A 22,216-nucleotide genomic window follows, 5' to 3' on the forward strand; every position below is an offset into this window, starting at 1 on the left:
CTGAAGGTTGAAATTCTGAAAGGTTAAACCAGTGGCATCTGGCGCGGCCGCTTCAACGTGTGAAGACGTCGCTATCGAGGAGATGAAAACATGAGAGGGTGATGAGTGGCAGGAGGTTGAGGGATTAATATTTGTCTCTTCACAGTTCGTGACATTTTTTAAAAAGACAGCTGTTTGGGGAAATATGACTCAGGAACAGCATTCTTCATGTGCTCAAACTCATGTAGGATTTTAAAACCATTTTTTTTAACTGGCAAAAATAATCTACCAGTCAAATGAATAACTCAAATAAAATTATAATTCAGTCACTGGGAGTTTGTTTTACCCTGTTTTACTGTAGGGTCAGTATGTGGAATGACATGAAAGCATAGATCCACCCTGCTTTGCTATAACAGTGTAGGTTTGTGGTGGTGTAATGGTACATGGGGATTATTTCCTTGGCCCCTTAGTACCAAATGAGCAGTGATTAAATGTCACAGCTGACTTGAGTGTTGTTTCTGACCAGCAGTATTGGGTGTAATGTGTTGCAAAGTTACAAAGTAACTCGTTACTGTAATCACATTAGACCTGTTCAGTAAGTTTTTTACTGTACTTAACTCAGTATCTTGATGCCCAATCATCCAGGTAAATATGGATGATTGAAATTCCAAAAGTTGATTCTGTTCATCTGAACGTAGCGTTTGGCCATTCCCCAACTCTCTGTGAATGGTACTTATGGCCATTGATCAGTGGTTGTTGATCATTGGTCATGAGAATTTGCATAATTAAGATTAAGGAACTGACCTCCCAGCCCATTGTTCCTTCAGTGGGCTGGTTTCAGTCATTATGCAAATGTACTGTTTATAAGGTTGGGGAAACCTGCAGTCAGCTGAGACTGAAGAAGTCACTTGGATGAGTGACAAAACGTTTCTCCCAAAAAACGCTACATCCAGATGAACAGAATCAACTTTTGGAGACTAAACTCAGTAATTACATAAAAGATACAAAATGTTGTTACTTGTGTTACCAAATGCAGATAGAAAGAAAAAAATTCAATATCTTCCTACGCACTTCAACTACAACCAGCTGATTTCAGTTTGTGTGCAGCAGAAGGAAATTGGTAGAGCGATATGGATCTTGAGGAGCAGTGATAGTGACAGAAGCAAGGGGTTGTGTTGGTGTGTGGGGATGTAGCCTCAGGTTTATATTGTTCAATGGTAATCACGTGACCATGCATTTCAGGTCATTTCACAGAGAAACGAGTAAGTAATGTAACAAGTTTTGTAACAGATTACTTTCTCCGGTGAGTAATCAAGTAACATACTGCTTTATTTAAAAAAAAAAAACCACACACATAAGGTGTAATACATTGCTTTCCTTGAGTAAAAACCCAGACACTGCTATGCCATATCACATCTTCCACAATAATCAATTTTTATATGACACAAAATTATCATCTCTTTCTATTGTTGGTATAGCAACACCATGCATTAATGTTCCCTGATGCATACAACAACAAGATAAGCCTGGGCATATAGCGAGAGCTGTATGTCAGCTACGGCAGCGGTCCCCAACCCCCGGGCCTCGGACCAGTACCGGTCCGTGAGTCGTTTGGTACCGGGCCGCGAGGGTTGAGGCTCAGGTGTGAAATGTGTGGTTTTCAGGGTTTTTATCGGTTTTCAGCGTTATTTTGTTATCGTTTTTATTGTTAACTCGGTTTTCCTGGGTCTTTTCACGTGTGTTATGAATAAATCTTCTATTTTTCAGTAGCGGTACTAGTTTTATTTTGTTGTATTTTTTCGCGACACCTTAAAGGCCGGTCCATGAAAATATTGTCGGGCATAAACCGGTCCGTGGCGCAAAAAAAGTTGGAGACCGCTGAGCTACGGGTGACGTTTTAGCACCTATAGTAAAAAGGAAGCTGGCGGTTTGCAACACAAATATAATCAAACCACTCTGTCAGTCACTGGTTGTACTTCATACAACAGGAAGTGCAACGACTAATTTAATAGTCGACGCACGTTTGAAGCTTTGTGAGATCCCAAAAGACACAGGAATAAGTAGTAGGATTTAAGGGTGTAATAACGGGCTGAAACAGAAGGTGGCAGCACTGCATGTACAAGGATGCCAGCTGCCATTAAACACCACAGAAGAAGAAGAAGCAGTCTCTGGTATCGTAGCTGTGTTCAAATTCAGGGGCCTCATCCTCCGGAGGCCGCGTTTGTAGGCCGATTACGTTATAGCGATGCGACGAAGATTGTCCAAATTTGAAGACTGCAGCCGACAAATGCGTTCTTCATTTCCCCTGATTTGAAGGACGGGTCGGGTGTATCCTTCGTGGCCCAACCTATCCCAGAATTCATAGCGCGGCCAAGTCAATTCCAGATTCCAACAATGGTGACAGCTACTTAGTTTTAATATTACTCTTATTTTTTTTTAAATTAGTTTTATTTGTTCCTGAGTAAATCAATTTGGCTGAGTTATAGTTTTCAAACAGCTAATAAACGCCACACAGAAAACTGATTAAACAGAAGTGTGAGATGGTCGAGAATTTACGCCAATATCCTGTTATATTCTAGATAGCAAGGAACAGATGGACGAGTTTATTAGACTTTACTGAGACAATCTGCAAATTTCATTAAAAGTTTAAAAAACTATCATCTTGTCTTTATTTTTAGTTAGCACATACTTGAAACACTTAAAGCTGTAAGGCAGGGGTCCCCAATCCCAGTCCACAAGGGCCGGTGTCCCTGCAGGTTTTAGATGTGTCCTTGATCCATCACAGCTGATTTAAATGGATAAATTACCTTCTCAATGTGTCTTGAAGTTCACCAGAGGCCTAGTAATGAACTAATCATGTGATTCAGGTGTGTTGACCCAGGGTGAGATCTAAAACCTTCAGGGACACCGGCCCTCGTGGACTGGGATTGGGACCCCTGCTGTAAGGTAATGATAGTTATATAAGAGCAGATGCATGCTGGTGCAATAAGCTGTACGTTTTACCTCAAATAGATGCATGATTCGATTAGTCGACTAATCGCATAAATAATTGGTGACTAGTTTGTGGCAGCCTTAGTCACGGCTGTCGCGCTGTAATACTGCTGCTGCTGAAGCCTCTTTTCAATAGTCTCTCTTCAAATTAACAAGTGTGTCACTAATAAGAACAGCTCATTGGAAAAGAAGGATGAAAATGCCCTTCATTTACTTGCACTAATAAGTGATGCTGCCTGCAAGTTGCAAGGCTAAATAAAGCTATATCACCCATCCATGTATCTCTCTTTAAGACCACAGTGTACCCATCATCTGATGGCTACAGGATACAAGCCATGTCACAAAGCTCAGATTGTCTCAAAATGGTTTCTTGAACATAGCAATGAGTTCACTGTACTCAAAAACCTTCCACAGTCAACTCAGTCGGTTCCCTGAAGTAACCGACTCAGGCAGTAAGCAGTAGGTCTCCTGGGAAGAAGGGAACTCATCCTTGGTTTAATTTTTCAGGTCAAAAAGCTACATCAATCTTTTATATACAGTCTGTGATGCATTTTCGATATAAAACATGTACAATGGCAGACTCTTCCTTACACAGAAAAAAGTCAAAGGGAGTAAAAGTAAACTATCTCACAAGAGATAAAAAGTTGAATGCAGTAAAGCACATTTTGCCCCATTTTTTTTGCAATTCCAAACTAAAGTCACTGGAGATTTGCAGTTTTCATGTGACATGCACAAAAAATGCAATCCCACACATTTATCACCCTGCTAACACAAATCTGCACAGCGAAGAGACCCAGGTGCCGAGGACATAAACACTCTCAGGACCAAATCTGTCCTCTGTCCTGAAACAAATCACGTTAGTGTGCAGTACTTCACTGCTGTCACACCTGGGTACCACTTTTCCAGTTTTATGTATGCAGAGTGACACACTGCTCTACCTCGGGTGTGCCTGGATCCCTTTTTTCTTATGTAATTCTGCACACTCGTCTATCAAAGGTAAACACATGGAGGGACCCGCTTTAGCAGTTTTTTTACCCTCCATTTAAAATATAAAGATCAAGTTTTGGGAGCCACTATGAAATATTTTTATGTAAATTTTTGCTTATAACATGAATACACATGTCAATGCCCCAAATCTGACAGCCTTACAGCAAAGAATTTTAGCTAACGCTGACATAACTGGGAAGGTTTGCTTTGGAAAGTTTTTACTTTTCTTGGCTTTATTGTCTTTATTATGCAACACAAAATAACAAATGAGTTGAAGTAATCTTAAACTGTCGTTTTTAATCAGTCGATTTAAGAATTTTGAAATGACGCAGAAATGAAAAACAGAAACGTGCTCCAGGGAGGTGAAGTTCCTGATTTATAATGACACTTAGATCCGGAGATCGAGTTTTGTTTTCTTAGTGATAGCCTAGAAAACCTGACGTGTGGAAATGATGGGAGGCGAGGGCTATTTTAGGGACTTTTTTTTCACTCTGAAACTTTCTTTCTATCCTCAAACATGCATGCAAGTACAAAAAAAGAACAATTTCTTATTCAGTTAGTTTTAAAGCTGCATTAACCTAATACCTACATGGAAAAAATGCATGAGGATCCATTAGATCATCCTTTTACTACACACTGCAGACATTTCAGCATGATGTTATATGTGAACCTGAGGGGCTTCTAAGAGAGGTCTGAGTAACTGATTGGGAAATAATTCAATTTGTGCTTTGAAACCACAAGAATCAAAGTTCACTTTATCAATGAGGGAGAATTAGATTGTAGACATTCTGTGACTTCTGCTCATTTAAAGCAGGGCCACTTTCATGCAGTCAGTTAAACTATTTAGATGTTTTGTAGGGGGTCTGTTGCTAAGTCTGCTGGACCAGAAGCAGTTCAACAGCAGAAAAAAAGAGGAAAAAATGAGCGACGACTGTCTGCTGAGAAAGGAAGCCCAACAGCAGCCACCATGGAGACTCGGAGAGGAGCCAAAGCTCCCCTCGTCTCCTTGCTGAGCCAAGCCTTTGCTCGTTCTCATCCCATGTGAAAAGCCTGTTTTCTCTCGCTGTCTCTCAGCAGACCACTTTGGGCCCTTGTCTCTTCAAATTCTCGTTCGTCCATCACTCAGCAGCTCAGCTCAGTTTCTTCTTTTCATTTTCAGGACACCTATTATTCGCTTCATCATGATCTCACCTCCACGCAGACATCCAGTCTCTGTATATCTGTCCTGGGAGGTAATTAAACGCTCTGACAAAAGGATATTCACCACAGATCACATCCTCAGAGAGATCATTGTTAAAGTCGTATATGTTTCTTTGAATTTCGGTCATTATTATTAATAACTGGATGAATAGAAAACATAACAAATAATCACTGATTTGTTGTATTGTTATCAAATTCATAGGAAGAAAATGTTTTGGGACAAAATCTAGGCCAGACAGCCACTGCAGCAGTTACCTAAGCCTCCTTATGTACGCATGCAGCCTGCAATAATCTTTTATCCAACGGCAATCCTGTATTTGCTAGGTTAATGATAACAGGTATCTAGGGCTGAACGATTATGGAAAATAATCTAATTGCGATTTTTTGCCCCAATATTGCGATTGCGATGCGATATGCGATTATTTTTTAAGGTCTTTGTCTTCTGTATTATTAAACAAAGACAAGCAATACATCATATAGTATGGCCAATACTATATTACATTAATTTTAAACTGTTCTTTCCTGGAAGACAGACCTCTGTTATGATGACATGAGGTGATGCATGAATTGATGACTGACATTTTTATTTAACTTCTTCAATCACAACAGTATATTTGAACATACACAATAGTTTATTTTTAGCTTACAAACATCTGAGCATAAAGTGCTGACAAGGAACCCTGGTGTAAACATTAAAATGAAAGTCAGTACAATGTGCAGATTGCAGAAATATACATAAAAAAAATCAGTGGCTTTACCACACTCAGTTTTTCGACATCTGTGAACTACTAGACAGTCATTCAATTAAAAAATAATATTAAATAAATAAAACTAATAAATAAAAAATACACACATCTTACTGATCTCTGCAGTCAGTAACATTACACATAAAGTGCAAACATAATAGCAATTGTATAAACACACACACAAACACGCCTTTAAAATTTAAAGGCGTGAAATTGGACGGTCTAGTTCTGATTAGCGTCACCGCTGTCTCGGTGGAGTTTAATAAACTCGGCCGTCTGCTTCTTGCTATCTAAAATATAACCAGACACTGGTGTAAATTCTCGACTGTCTCATACTTCTGTTTAATAAGTTTTCTGTTTGACGTTTAGTCAGCTGTGTGAAAACCAAGGAGGAACCCACCCGGGGGATTAATAAAGTTTTATTTTATCTAATCTAATAACTTTAATCTCAGCCAAACCGATTTACTCACGAACAAACAAAACACTGAAAAAAGCCCAACAATAACATTTTTAGGTTGTCTAAGTGACTTATATATTACGTTTAACCCGAGCAGCGAAACTCCGCGGTGATCTGAAAATGATGTGCCGGGAGTTGTGCCGTTCTCGGCCGCATCAGTAACCCTCGAGCTCCCGGCTAGCTGTCGAGCTGGTGGGTAGCAGACGCCTCTGAAAACGTCGAAGCACTTTTGCAAATATGGGATATCTTGATAAACCGAGCAGATATTTGATGTTTACACAACTACTTTCTCGCCTGAAAATATGTTAAAAGTTTATTTTGTGACCCAGAAAGATTAGTATGAGTAATTTTAAAACTTAGTAGCGGCCGCCATTGTTGGAAACTGGAGTTTGGCTGGGCCGCGCTATGAATTCTGGGATATGGTAGTAATTTGGACAGCCTTCGGCGCGTCGCTGTGACGTAATCGGTCTACAAATGCGGCCTCAGGAGGATGCAGCCCATGAATTTGGACATGTCCAGAGTATAATCGCAGCCTTTGCGGTTAGAAAATTGCACTTGATCATGTCGCGATATTATCGCAAATGCGATATATCGTTCAGCCCTACAGGTAGCTAATGTAGCTTTCAGGTAATTGCTAACAATTAAACAGCTAACATTTATAACTGTTTAATACTTTTCCCTGACCTCTGACATTCCTTCTAAACTGTTGTTCAGCTCTAATAGAGAGCTTGCCTCATTCCAGTTTTTCATTTTTCTCTTAAGTGTGATCTGCTCACACTGTTTATGTGGATTCTGATGTCTTTCTACAAACTGCAACTATAACTAACAGCATATACAAAGAAAAATAAACTTTACTTGAAAGAAAAATATTATTTTTATAATAAAGAACTTTTCCCATAAACTGCAGTAAGTTAAATGTCTGTAAACAAAGTGCTCTGCCAATTTTATTCCCACCTTTACCTAAAATATTTCACCTTAACAAACAAAAGCAGGTGCAACATAATAAATGTCAGGTGATTATAGCATTTTCCAATATGTTTATAACTTTATAAAAGCTTTGTCTTTTGATTAGATAATTCAGAACTGTTTTGTTCCTTTGCTCATACCGAGGCTCCCACTGGCTTGTAGCTGTGGACAGCTTTAGCTTTAGCCACTTTTCCTTTGTTAGTTTCTTTAAAATGTTCACGTTTAAACATCTGACTAGTTTTATTGCTACAAACGTTTCGGTTCCTCTGCAGTTTACTCTAGCAAACCTTGTGTTTCACTGACTTCCATGTTAACTGTGTGTGCCTGCTCCACTGTTTGGACCAGCTAATAACTGGTCATATGGGAGGCTGACTGGTGGGTCACCGGTCAAGGCCAAGAACACTGTAAGTCATCTGATTCTGGTCCCTGGCTGGTCAAACGGTGCATGTAGTTATCAACCAAGACAAATCACTGTATTACTCTAGAGGCCCTCAAAAACTGACTCCTGCAAACCCAGTCACGCAACTCTAAATGGTCCATCACATCAGCACTGCTATTTGGGCTGAAAATAAAAAAGGTGTTCATTTATGTACAGTGGCTAAAATTTGAAAATGTCACCTTTCAAATATCAGTAATATTGTCAATACCATTTATCAGCAACTGCAAAAATGTTTTTGGCTAATTTATGGCCAAAATGAAGAACAACTTCAAAGGCGTCTAATGCACTGAACATAAGCAATAATGGCTTTATTGATGTGAGTGGAGACTACGCATTTCATCTTTTCTTTCTCTTCTGTGAAATTCAGAATTGCTTATCTTTTTGTTCACCCCTCAGAGAGCACTCGAAGTCCACTGAAAGGCTTTTAGTTTGCTCACTCAAAAGTTGTGAGAAAGTATGAAAGTGAAAAATGAAGCAAACCAGTAATTAGCTTGAATAATGATGTGACTATAGAACAGACAGCATTTCATCTTCTGAAGGTCCGGTCTGTGAGTGTATTTCAGCAGCATTAAAAAAAAAAAAGACTGGGCAGAATCAATTGTTTTGATCCAGGAAGCAGACAAGCCCGTGACACACAGAGAACCATGCAATCAGGCACACACTCAAAATAATTGACCTTCAAGCTAGGGTAAATTGATATGTTGGACCAATTGGCTGAGAGCTGATGGAGATACATAGCCTGGTGATGGTTAGCTGATTTCTGTAGCAGATACACACAGAGGAGCGTTTCGTAAGCTCAGACCCCTAAAGTGGCCTCTGACGTCTGTTCAAGGAGCCATTCAGTGCCTTGCTCAAACGCTGACTGAAGGATATTTACTCTACACACTTTTTAAACTCTGGATTCATGCTTCTTTTTTTAAACAGGGGAAGATAATCTTACCAAACGATCACATCACAATTGTTTTTCTTTTGGTAGAATAATCATCTAACTACAGTTCTCCCTGCAAAATTTAAACCACATTTGCCTCAATTTAAAAAAGAATGCATCACCTTATCTCAAGAATAAATGTCGAGCACACATCTCTAATCATGCTTTAAACTGATACGAATCTTTAATTTCTTTCTTCTGTTTACAAATCATTTTGCAGCCAAGGTTTGAACAGCCTCGATACTTGTTTATGAGATGTTGTATTCATTTAAAAGCTGCTGAAAAGCAAACTCGTAGCCATCTTGTATTATGTCCTTGGAATCATTCAGCTACCTCTCCAGTAAATCACTTATCCCCTGGGTTAATCCTCTCTGAGAGATATCTGGCAAAATGGTGGGCCACTCCAGCTACAACCACCACCAAGTGGAGGACTTCTTCATGTGTTGCTACGCCCACAGAGCTTGGATAGCAGAACAGGGACTACCATCGCCAACTGCCGTCCAAGACAATGAAACCCATCTACAGGATGTGACAATGACTAGATCTGAATGACATCATAGAGCACAACAACAGTGGCACAGCTAGCCTGCAGGTAAGAAAACATGATGGGACAGAGTTTGTTGATTAGCAGCAGCTGAGCCTTCAAAGTAAAAGGTAATCTGTATTATTCATTTGAAAATCTGACAATCTGCCTACTATGGAAGCATGTCAGATCACCAGTCTCTAATATATAATTTTTAAAAAAGGAATGTGGACATCAAACGTGACTTACATCAGTCGGCTTTGTTCAAAACAATGAACAGCCAAAAATGTCATTAAAACACTACTCCAGTACATTCAACATAATTTCGCTCAAAGACTCTGAACGTTTTTGGATTTATTCATTAAAATCCTGTCGTCTTATCATCCTTATCATCTCAGATATGGACTACACAACCTTTAACCAAGAGTAGAACTAGGGCTGCTCAATTAATCGAATTTTGATCTAAATTACGATCTGGGCTTTCAACAATCATTAAAAATGACTGAGCCGATTATTAGCACCTCCCTCGTGCTTTACTCTCACGCTGCTCCGTGTAACAAATCGAGCGCACCTCTCTGCGTTTCGAACACGCGTCACAACAATTAAGAGGACCCGAGGGAAGCTCGGAAAGCTAAGCAGAAGTTATTTGGAGAGGGGAGTGACTGCCGTTGGTTGAAAAGAGGTAAAAAAAACTTCAGTGGTGTGGAAACATTATGGGTTCGCGGAGTCAGACGTGGATCAAGTAGACACAGTGTGTAAACTTTGCTACGGTGTCGTAGCTGCACCACAGAGCAACACTGCAAAGTTCACTAAACTTAGATGTTTACATTTCTCATTTATTTTTTATATTGCAAACATTTGCACTGTTATCAGTATTTGCACACTATTTTATATTATTTTTGACAATCTTTAAAGTCATTATTCAATACATTGTTATTGTTAAATAAATAGCGTCAAATAATCGAGATTATTGAACCGTAATGGCTGCACAGAAAGATTATGAAATGACATCAGCCAGTCAGCATTATCATCTCAGATATGAACATTTAATGAGGGCATTACCATGTTTGTGGTTGACTATGAAGTTAAATGAAATATGACTAAGTTAATAATAGATTGGATGTGCGCCTGAGAAGCCAAATGTATGCCAAAAAGCTTCTCATCCCCGTTACCGTGTCTGTTTATCACAGAGCATATTGGAGAAAATTGACATGATGAGGAATGACTGATTTGGAGCTATTATTACAGCAGGTGTCAAATTTTCATTGATTAGCATCTCCTGTAAACGGTTACACTGGAATAAGTACAAATCAGTAAATGCTGCTACCATGCTAAATGATTCCCTTCTAAATACGATTTATGTTGTAGTGCTCGTTCCCTCACATGGAAACTGTGCATACCAAGAGGGTAGAGCGTTACCCCTGATGCCTGTTTGTGCCGTTCATTTTCTGCCCAGCTCAGCTCTTCCTCTGCCTGAGGAGCTATTGACAAACATCCCAGATTATGTAACACGCCTCTGACAGCACCAGACTGGGCGCACTTTTTGACATATTTAGGTTGAGGCTTAAAATTTTCACCACAGAGTTCAGCTGAGGGGGAAAAAAAACATACATCTGAGCACGCTCTACTCCCAACATCCAACTGAAGAAATATGAATGAGCTCAGGCAGGGCGCTTGTCTATAAATAGGGTGTTGTGAAGGCCTGTTTGGACTTGTGGGAACAGACAGGGCATTGTGCTGCCTGGCCTATCTGTATCAGGACTCTAACCATCAGGCTAAGGACTGAGCTGCCCTGATACAAACAAACACACATACTCTGGCCTAGATGCTTCTATATGCAGGCTGCTGTAATCTCACCCACCTACACATATAAAATCCATACACGCTGACCCAGATGCCGAGACTGTTACGTTCGTTTACACCTACACAGGATATAAAAAATACAAATCCATATTTCTACACATACTCATCTGCCCTAGACGCCAACATCGGCCAATAACAATTGATATTATAAACACAGTGCCACTCGCATTGTCCCAATTTAATCTCACTTGCCTGATGTTAAATTCCCAGAAGTTAAGCGTCGCTTTGTGTCGTTTCAGGCAGTTCGGTAAAAATACAACTAAGCTCATATTACTAATGCCTGTACTAGTGTGCACTACTGCCAAACAGCTATAGCAGGTGTCATATCGCAGTAACTGGCCCATCTGCAGTTGCACAGGCGATGTTAAAAACAGAACTGCTTTGATAGCCCCGTGTGATTTTAAAATTTAAGCAGACAATGAATCTCACAGTTTGTAGAAATTAATCTGAAATGGTGGTAGATGAAGATTTCGGCTTTCTGTAAAAACACATTTAAAAAGATTCAATAAAAAAAATCTCTGTTCTTTTTTATGTGCTTTTGGCTGTCATTATGCTGTTCAGGAAACTATGAAATGCTCTGCTGTTGGTCTTCCTTCTTCTTTAAGAGCTATAAACAGATAATTATCATAAAAATAAAAATAATCCCAGTACGCAGCCAAAAATACAGGTCTGAGTAAGGAAATCATTTCAGCTGCGCTCAGCGCACTTTGGTTACCATCCAAAATAAATAAATTGATTAATTAAAAAAATAAAAAAACTTTTTTAGCAGCCTGTGAGCAAAAACTTCAATATTTATTTTGTATTTTTGTCTTTCATGTAAGGCTAGCTGGGTTTTAACACACAGATGAATCTGTCAACACAGAAGAATCAATGTTTCTGCTGGTGCCAAAAGGCAGAAGCTGCACTCAGCTGGGCCATACTCTGTATATAAAGGCTAGGAAGGGTTTTCTTCTTGTAACACATTAATTTCTCCCTTTTAAAAAAGTAGCTCTGTCTTGTTATTACAAACTGTATTTTCTTCACTATGTTCAACATAATCTCAAATCTCAATCTGAAAGTAATCATTGTTGTTAAATAACAATCCAATCTTTTCTGTAATTATACAACTGGTCTCTAAAGGTGTGATGTCGTATCTATTAAGTATTTTACTAAGTGATCAACATACAGTAGTTCCACTAAGACTTCTCTTCATGATATTTTTGATCACATGGATGCATCCCAAGCTAAAAACACAACAATTTTTGACATTAAATTCTACTTTATTACTTTATGTAATTTGATTACATTACTTACATTACATTTTTCATGTAAATTTCTTATATAAGTACAATGTAAAACATTACCTTTAATGGAATCTCATGAAATGAAATTTAGTTCATTTGTATTTTCCTTAATAATTTTCATGAATAATCCTTTGAATCTATTTGAAGCTACTTCGGTTGAATTTGACTCAAAATATTGCTTCATGTTAATGCGGTCATTAAGAATTATTTTGTGATTGAAGATTTTACATTAATTATACCATTTGGGGCAGCACAGTGGCACGGTGGTTAGCACTGTTGTCGCACGGCAAGAAGGTCTTGAGTTCAATTCCACCATCAGGTCTTTCTGTGTGGAGTTTGCATGTTCTCCCCGTGGGTTCCCTCCAGGTACTCCGGCTTCCTCCCACCGTCCAAAGACATGCAGCTTGTGGGGATAGGTTAATTGGATAATCCAAATTGCCCATAGGTGTGAATGTGCGAGTGAATGGTTGTCTGTCCTTATGTGTTGGCCCTGCGACAGACTGGCGACCTGTTTAGGGTGTACCCCGCCTCTCGCCCTATGACAGCTGGGATAGACTCCAGCGCCCCCCGCGACCCTGAAAAGGATAAGCGGTAGCGAATGGATGGCAGTTGTAAAATTTAATTCTCTAACAAGCTATCCCAGTTCTGCTAACCGTTCACTAGCTCCCTACACACTGAAAGTGCACCTGTATAATTTAATTCAGTATGTTATCCCCAGATTTTTTCCCATGCAGATGCTGCACTGTGTTGTTCATCAGATTGCCAATTTTCCCTTTAAAAACAACTCGAAACGCTTGAGAAACACATCACACATTGCTCAAAATACTGGTATTTGCCAGCTATCTGCTAACCCATGTGCCAGTCCTATATTTAGACTGCTTTTATAATTTACTCCTTATCTCCACTCGTGGATGAAATATCTACAATATATTCACCGACTAGCCAATACAATTGTTAGCATTTTCTTAAAAGCTGAGCAGCTTTTTCCTTCTTAGCAATTGTAGAACTTTTGACATTTGCAGTGTAAAGTGAGAACTGCCTTTGTGGCTTTTCTGTTATGGATATTGATTTCCTTCTCACTTATTTAAAAATGACCTACAATGTTTATGTTTTTGTTCGAGTGGCAAAGAGATTAAACTCGCTATAAGCCATCCAACACTTTTTGGCAACTCTGCTATAAACAAAGAGTGATTCACAAACTCCACAGTAAAATAAAACTCTTAGACTTAACAGGCAGTTACACCCACAGATGTAAACATCAGCTCCATATCAGCATTGAAACATCATCAAACACAAGAACACAGTCCATTGCTGCAATGACACCTAAATTTTAAGCATTAGTAACACAGCTACACTCTTACAGAAAGACTGTATTCACCCAACAGCTGGCATGTACTTTAGCGGAGATCATTTCAGTGTTGTCAACGACTCAACATAAGGATAAAGGCTATTTCTGAGCAGTGGAGATGACAAGAGCATTTACTTTCCTGATATTCTGGGACATGAATGCACCTCTGAAGCAATACTCAGAGTCCAATTACAGCTGTTTACTGCCCCACATTGCTGCACATACACACATTCATCTCCCTTCCAGCATTATCAGTGCTAGTTATTTGGAAACACGCATGAGTCCTCAGGGACAATTTAAGATGATGAAACATGTAGGGTATTTGGTGACGATTTCAGTGTCCCTCAGTTTAAATCATAACATGACTTCGAGTATCTTCAATACCTTTCTTTTTAAATCAAATTGATGAAAAACAAATCATTTTATATTTGTTTTAATGAAGTGGTGTCAAGTTTGAAAATAAGCTCTGAAATTTCCAGATATGAATCAATTTTCTCCAGTATTCAAGGTAAGAAATAAACAATGGTCTCTCTTCCAACTCTGACAGTTCAGGCATATCATCATTCCCAGCGGTCAGCACTGATAGACTCTCAAACACCGCAAGAGTAAATGTTAATATTGGTAGAGTAAACAGGTAAGGTGACAGTCTAAATATGCTTGACCGAGTTTTCACCGATAGCTCAGGAAGACTATTTGTTATAAAGCAAATTTAATTTATGCAATATTCAATGTTGTGTATTACAAAACTTCGAGTGTTCTATTTCTAGTTCTATTATCTACAACTTCGCATTTCTTCTTGTAGCTATTAATAATAAAAATTTGCACAACACTAGTGTTGAATTTCAAAATGTTGGGTAAAACGTTCTAACTGGTTACCATCACTCCAGCACCTGGTGATACCTCCTGAGTGGAGGCAAACTACTAAATTGCAGTGCTATTCCTTCAGGGCAGGCAGGTATCAAGCAGTGCTTGCCCTGTGAAATCTAAAAACAGAATTCCATTGTTGTTAACATGTACCGAAGGTTCTCCTTCCATCTCCTTTGCTTTTATCCAGTAAATTACTGCTATCAGTTGGGTATTGTCTCTAAAAGCAGGATTTTCGCTGCTTGATTAGGAGCCACTGGGATCTGTAGTTTCTGTCATTTTCAAGGGTGTGTCTGTATCCAATAAAAACATGCTCTGTGTGCTTTCACTGTAGTGTGAATAACTTTTTAAAAACTCCTTTGGCACGTTAGTAAGGAAGCTTTGATGGTAGACACGACTCCTGCCGTGTCTGGTTTAATAAAACAGAAAAGGTAAACAGGTGCAAGATGCACCAGCATTTTCCCATTAGCATGTAAAATAGATCAGTTGGTTAAGAATAGGGCTGCCACAAACGATTATTTTGATAGTCGACTAGTCACCGATTATTTATGCGATTAGTCGACTAATCAGATCATCATCCACTGGATGTAAAACTACAGCTTATTGCACCAGCAGCATCTGCTCTTATATAACTATCATTAGCTTACAGCTTTAAGCTTTTAAGGTGCTAACTAAAAATAAAGACAAGGTGATAGTTTATTCAATTTTAATGAAATTTGCAGATTGTTTCGGTAAAGTTTAATAAACTCCTTGCTATCTAAAATATAACAGGACAACGGAGTATATTCTCCAGCATCTCACACTTCTGATAATCAGCTGTCTGCTTGACGTTTATTCAGCTGTGTAAAAACTATAACTTTAATCTCAGACAAACTGATTTACTCAGGAACAAATAAAATACTAAAAAAAAAAAAAAAAGCCAAACAACAACATTTTTAATTTATCTAAGTGACTCATATATATTTAACCTGAGTAGCGAAAGACGGCGGTGGGTTTGAAAACAATTTGCCGGGAGTCCGGTGTTCTCACCGCGCTAGTGACCTAGCCCCCGGCTAGCTATCGAGCTAGTGGGTAACAGACGTCTCCGAAAACGTCGGAGCGCTTTTGAAAATATGTGGTGTCCTGATAAACTGAGCCGATATTTGAGGTTTACACAGCTACATTCTCACCTGAAAATATGTTAAACGTTTATTTTGTGACCCAGAAAGAATAATAAGAGTAATATTAAAACTAACTAGCTGCCGCCATTGTTGGAAACTAAGCTGGGCCGCGCTATGAATTCTGGGACACAGCTGCTTCTTCTTCTTCTTCTTCGGGGTTTAACGGCAGCTGGCATCCTTGTACATGCAGTGCTGCCATCTTCTGTTTCAGTCCGTTATTACACTCTTAAATCCTACTACTTATTCCTGCGTCTTTTGGGATCTTACAAAGCTTCAAACGACGCGTCGACTATTAAATCAGTCGTCGACGATTTTGATAGTCGACGTAATCGTGACTAGTCGACAAATCGTGGCAGCCCTAGTTAAGAATATGAACTAAACTTTTTTTTTGCTAATACACCACCTTAATTTGTCTTTTCTTTTTTTTTACTGCTAGATTTTGGCAGTTAAACTGTCAAATATATCTCACATACTAGTTAGTTTGGCTTATATTGTTATACATTGTTCTTTTAAAATATTTCTTGTACTTGTCCTTTTGACTTTATACAGTATGATGCATTACTGTAGATTAAGCAGAATGCCAATCATTTGAGCTCAACATGTGCAGCAGTATTATTGATTCATTTAATAGTGATGGGAAACATTTTCTTAGCAGAGTAATTACTTTTATTTTTAATACTTTATATACAATTTGAGAATAATTCAAAGTTTTATGTGTAAGTATGTATTTTATAATGCTGTATTGATACTAATGATAAATGTAATAATATTTTACAATTCTTCGGCTAGGAAGTACTGCAGAGAGAGATGCCCACGAACAGTACAGCAAGAGGCACAAAGATGAAATCATGAAAAACAATCATAAAATAATGAAAGGCAGAACAAAATCATAAAATGGCATGCTGTCAACTGGCAGTTTGTATTGTTGACGTGTGTCAGATTTATTTTCCTTTTCTAAAAGGGGTGGTCACCGTTTGTGTTTGTCATTTTGTAAAAGTCACTGTGCAACAGGGCAGGGCAATATGGCCAAAAATATTTATCACAATATATGTTTGAAAATTTGCAATAACAATTTAACTGATGATATAATTGACACAAGACAAAACACTTTACAACTCCACAACTTTATTAGTGCAAAAAACACATCAATGTATTTTCACTTGAAGAAGCAGCTGTTTTTATGTGCATTAAAGCTATATAAATATTTAACAGTGCAAATGCAAATTCCTTGCTGACAGTTTAACTAAAAAGGCATTTCTAGAGGAAATTGGCCGACATATCCTCAGCATAACCATGTACAATATCCACAAAAGTTAAAAAGAGGTTATACACACACAATATAATATTATGTTGAAGCACAGTACGTATCACTCCGCGAGGCTCCTGCCTACGATAGCCGTAATGCTCCGACAATCCATCAAGCAGTCTGGGTTCATAGCTTCCCAAAGTCCTATTAAAACTAGTGCTGACAGCGTTAACTTCGTTAAAATGACGTTAACGCGGTCATGGCGGTAACGCGGCAAATCTCCGTTAGCGAGTTAACAGAGATGTGGGGCTGGACGGCACTAACGCATTGACGCCGTGCAGGTTATTCGGCCCGTTTAAATGTTCTACCAAAAATTGTGCTTTGTTGTGTATCTGATGGACGAAAACCAAACCAGTTCCACACCACTGAAGTTGCAGCATTCTTACAAACCAATTCTGGTTCATCTATTTCATTCAACGATCTGCTTCCGCCCTTCTCATTCTCCATGCTTTTTCCGCCATGTGCGTATGAAAACAAAGGCACTGCGCATGCGCGTTTTACTCATGTTCTATAGCGATATTTCATTTTCTTATTGTTGAACTACATTATACCGGTATTACCTTGAACGGTATGATATGGCCCAGCCCTACTGCACAACACTGCTAAAATTTCAAAATACACAAAATTCAGAAAAAACTCACCCTCAAAAACTCTATTTGTCCAACTGCTGATCCCTGTCTAATGCCTTCCATCTACAATAAACTTAAATAATAATAAACTAAAAACAGTAAACTAATAAAACATTGAGCATGTTTAAGCTGACTTCCCAGAAGGGCAAAAAGTCAAATTGTTATTGACAATCCATGTAAACCCCACAGAATAACTAATCTATAATGATGTCAAGTTGTTCAGTAGCCAACAGGTTTGCTGGTGCAGGAACAATAGTCACCATGTGTAGTTTTTACAGTGGCGAGCATCTTGCAAGCTACAGAAGAGCAACACTGAGCAAAATAAAGTGTGTGCAACACAGACTGTCACTGTTCACCACAGTTTAATGATGTCAACAAGTTTATCTCCTTGGATTACTTGTGTGTCCAGAACACAAATACTCTTGTACCATCAGATCAAAGGGCAGCCGTTCCAGCTGAAGGGTTTATTTTTGGCCCTGACAGATGTGTTTGACACAGCTTCCAAAAAAAAAAAAAATACTAAATGTCCGCTGTGAAAAGTCAACAGCCCCGCTCATTCATAGTAACACCATCCTGCTGCTTAACTGAGCTGATCACGAGGCATTTAACATAGTCTGCGAGAAATGTTACCAAATATATATAGAATATATAATGAGAATAGATGTTACTGGTGTCTCACAGTCACAGTGTCTGCAGCTCATCAGCTGTGGAACCTATATCAATATAAAAAGATGTACAGCGGAACAATTTGTTCTCATGTCCTCTATAAATAACCAGTGTTTTATAATGTTCTGACGCTGAACAGATTAGAGCACCAGAAACACTTTGAAGTCAATAAGCAAGTCTTCCAACACAGCACTCTGCTCTCAGACACACCAGCACGGATCTATAAGTCTATTCAACGTCAGACACATAAAGAAACATAATGAAATCATTTGAAGTAAGTAAGCTGCAGAATCAAAACAGCACTTCATTAGTGATGTTTTAGTGTTGATTTATTACCGGGTAGGTCAATGTTTAATGCTCCAGTCAGCTCACCACTCTCTCTCTCCCTATCTCTCTCTCTCTAAATATATATATATATGTGTGTGTGTGTGTGTGTGTGTGTGTGTGTGTGTGTGTGTGTGTATATATGTATATTCACATGCAGCTTGGACCCGCGCCTGTTTCATGAGCTTACAGTGTATGATTTGCAATTTAAATTTTAAGCCTAAACATGAATGACAAGTGCACAGCTGCTATCTTTAGTGCAGTAAAAATGCAGGAAATGCTTGTTTTATTCTTAGCACACTGAACTTCTAGAATATTATCAAAATACAAACACTGACTTGCTTTTTTAGCATGTTACAGATGTTTAGATATCACAATTGTTCTGTGTTTTGAACTCTCCTCCTTCAAATACAACTATTTCATGCTCAAAGCCCTGAAAGGACGCGTCAGAATTTTGTTTTCTGCTGCTCTCACAAATGTGTCAGTTCTGACTGTAGGTGAATGGTCAATATGGGAAATGCAAACAGTATGAAATTCCATCAAAGTACAGTTTGGAGCTGCTGAGGCAGAGTGTTATCTGGGCACGCACACTGTTCAGCTTTCATCTGCTACACTTCTGATATATCATTTTGTGTCTGCCCTCCTCCACACCAGCACAACTGGTGTGGAGTGCTGTTGTTGTGGATGAGGCCACTCAGAGTGCTGACATGTGGCGTCATAACGCTTTTCATTAATAATGATAAAACTCTTCCACAAAATAATAAAAGACCCACAAAAAATAACAGATGAAATGCATTAAAGGCCTCGTTTTTAAAAAGACAAACACACATATACCACCCAACCCCCAAGAGGCATATACACACACACATATATATACACAAACACAAAGCATCAGCAGATAAGACCAAAACTCTGACATTTGGGTGAACTAACCGTTTAAAATACTCTAAAACAGAAAAAAGGAGGAAGTAACTTTTTTGCAACGCTGATTATCGTTATTGCCATCATTACCATCATTTCTCTTTTAGTTTTATTTGAATACACCGACACAAATTTGGACTTGGCTCCTGGTAACACCACACCCACCAGCAAAAGAGAAACAATACACTCCTGCCGTGTTTCTGGGCTATGTGCATCTCCGCGCACCCCGTACGTGCAGAGTCGGGGTGCGCTTGCGTAACGCAGCATGTCCACGTCTCAGAGCCTGAACAGTTCTGGAACGAACGTTCACTTTTTCTTCCCCCAGAAGATGAGGCTGTCTGTGCGCGCGCGCGTTATCAGCAGGGGGCTCCACTTCACTCAAAGAGAAGCGAGGCCGCGAGTCTCCAAATGCGGTATGACTCACAGAATCTGCGCGCGAGCCTGTTTGGGCGTGCGTGCGTTCGTGTAGCTCGCGGCAGAGTAAAGACAGAAAAGAACTGTCTCTGGAGCAGTGTGTAGACAGAACAGTGTGTGTGTGTGTGTGTCCTTGGTTTGGGCACGACACACTAAAGCAAAACATTTCCACTCGCGCTCGAAGATATTCCGTAAAAGGAATGCGAAACGCACATTTTCACTCAATTTCTCAATTTTACTCCTTTTTTCCTGATGTTTTACTCGCGCAATAACACGGCCCGTGAACACACACACTCACAAAAGACACACCTCCATTTGACATTGACACATATTACACACCCTCTCCAAAGAACCACAACACCCTCCTCGCGCCCCTCTTATCAGCAGATTACTACTCCACCAAAGCCCAAGTCCCCCTGTTCACACAGACAAGCCCAAAGCTTTCCATCTAAGAAAAAAAAGTATGAGCCCCGAAATTCCCACTGCTGCTGCCCAGTAAGGACACCTAACTGGAAAACACCACAAAGAAAGAGCGTTGATGCTTCTCTCTACTGAAAGGCGTAGACAAAAATAATAAGGTGGGGGGCGGGGTGGGGGTTTGTATATGAACATGTCAATAGTGGCCTTAATTCTGTGTACGGGAGATTTGAGCCGTGCCACTGAGCAGTCATGTCTGGTTCAGTCATGACCGACAGAGGAGGCTGGGAGAGGGAGGGGGCAACAAAGACCCGCTGGCTATGCCACATGTGCGTGTCAATAACGCGCACTGCACTCCCTCTGTCACGGGCTCACTCTCACCAAACTACAACTTAAGGCATACTGTTGGCGTTTATTAGCACTCGTCTTATTAAGTGAGCACATACCTGGCCCAGAGGCGTAACGTTTGTTGAGTTTTTGTTCGGTTGCCGTATTGTTGTTGAACGGTGCGGACTACATCCTTGCATCTCTGTGCATTTTTGGCACCGAGTCCACCAACACAAAACAATACCCTCTGAATCCCACCACCCTTTTTCTCTTCTTCTTTTTCTTCGTTTTTTTTTTTTGATTGTTTTTGTTGTTGTTGTTGCACTGCTGTTTAATGAACACTGACTAACCACAAAGGCTACTCCCAGACTTTCTCCAGGACGACACAAAGAGATTTTTTTTAAATAATTAATTGCGGCAATAACTCATTTATTAATATAGAAGAAAATAATGCATATAAATAAACTCACCGTTTATTCAGCAAGTGGGGAATACAAAAAAAATCTTCGAGAAAAATTGTGGGACTTGTAGAAAATATATTTGTGTCTGTACGACAAGTCTCGTTCTCCGTTATTTTCTCCTCGCTCTCTTCCCAGCCTGTCCCTCCAAGCTTCCCGCTAATCTCCTGTTACTTCACTTTTCCTCCACCTCCTTTATTTTTCCGCTGCGCCTTCCTTCTCTGTGTGTCCACCGGCGTTGGGTTTTTTTTTCTCCTTTTCTCCAGCAGGAGGAACATTCAGCACACGGGGAGAGAAAAAATACTCAGCGGTCACTCAAAAGGCAAGATGGAGCCATTGAGGTTTTAGGGGTGTTTTTAAAGTCATATGCCGGTAAGTCAACAGCGGGTCTCGGTGAAGTGGGTTGTTTTCATTCAGACAAAGGGTAATGTATAGAAAGATGGTGACAGCTACGGTGTGGATGTGATAAAACCTGACGAGACGCCGAGAGAAAAAACAGCGGGCTTCTATTTTCTGGCTCACCCCTCTGCTTTGACGCCACAGTGGTACGGCCCACCCTCACCGGGCTTGTGGAATGGAGCCGAGCATTCCCGCCTGGGCTCGAGCCAGCAGGTAAATAAACACACCTGCCCACGCAGAGAAAAGAAAGATAAACTTAACGAAGACCAATAATGAGCCCCACTCCCCAACCAAAGACGGTCTGGTGGCATTTAGGGATGGGGTCAGGGAAGGAGGTTCTGGTCACTCTGTGTATTTGTGCCCCGGAGTATGCCACCCTCAAAGACTGGGCCATTTAAAAACATCCACGAAGCAGGGCTTTGACTTTTCACGAGTTTCCTTTGGTCAAAACAAAACTAACCACCAAAAACAGCTCAGTAATAACAAATTACTTACAGTAATTTTAAAAATGCAGATTTTACATGTAAGTGCCAGTGCATGGATGAGAAATTACCAAAGTGTAAGATCTTTAAATCACCCACTTTGCACAAATTATTGACAGTAATTTTTGTGAATTCTGTA

The 22,216-nt window shown here is 39.6% G+C and overlaps 1 protein-coding gene across 1 annotated transcript in view; it reads right to left on the reverse strand.

Annotated features, from left to right (window-relative positions):
• ndrg2 (NDRG family member 2) overlaps positions 1-21,495 on the reverse strand; it is a 52,292-nt gene extending 30,797 nt beyond the window's left edge. Inside the window, exon 1 of the mRNA XM_086277799.1 lies at positions 21,209-21,495. The gene's annotated coding sequence lies outside the window, so the exon portion shown is untranslated. The remainder of the gene's footprint in view (positions 1-21,208) is intronic.
• Positions 21,496-22,216: the final 721 nt, after the last annotated feature.

The sequence above is a fragment of the Aulonocara sp. 'chitande type north' Nkhata Bay genome, linkage group LG3 (genome assembly GCF_057382095.1).
Source record: "Aulonocara sp. 'chitande type north' Nkhata Bay isolate Kocher_YH1m ecotype deep benthic linkage group LG3, A_spYH_male_GT1.1, whole genome shotgun sequence".
NCBI lineage: Eukaryota > Metazoa > Chordata > Actinopteri > Cichliformes > Cichlidae > Aulonocara > Aulonocara sp. 'chitande type north' Nkhata Bay.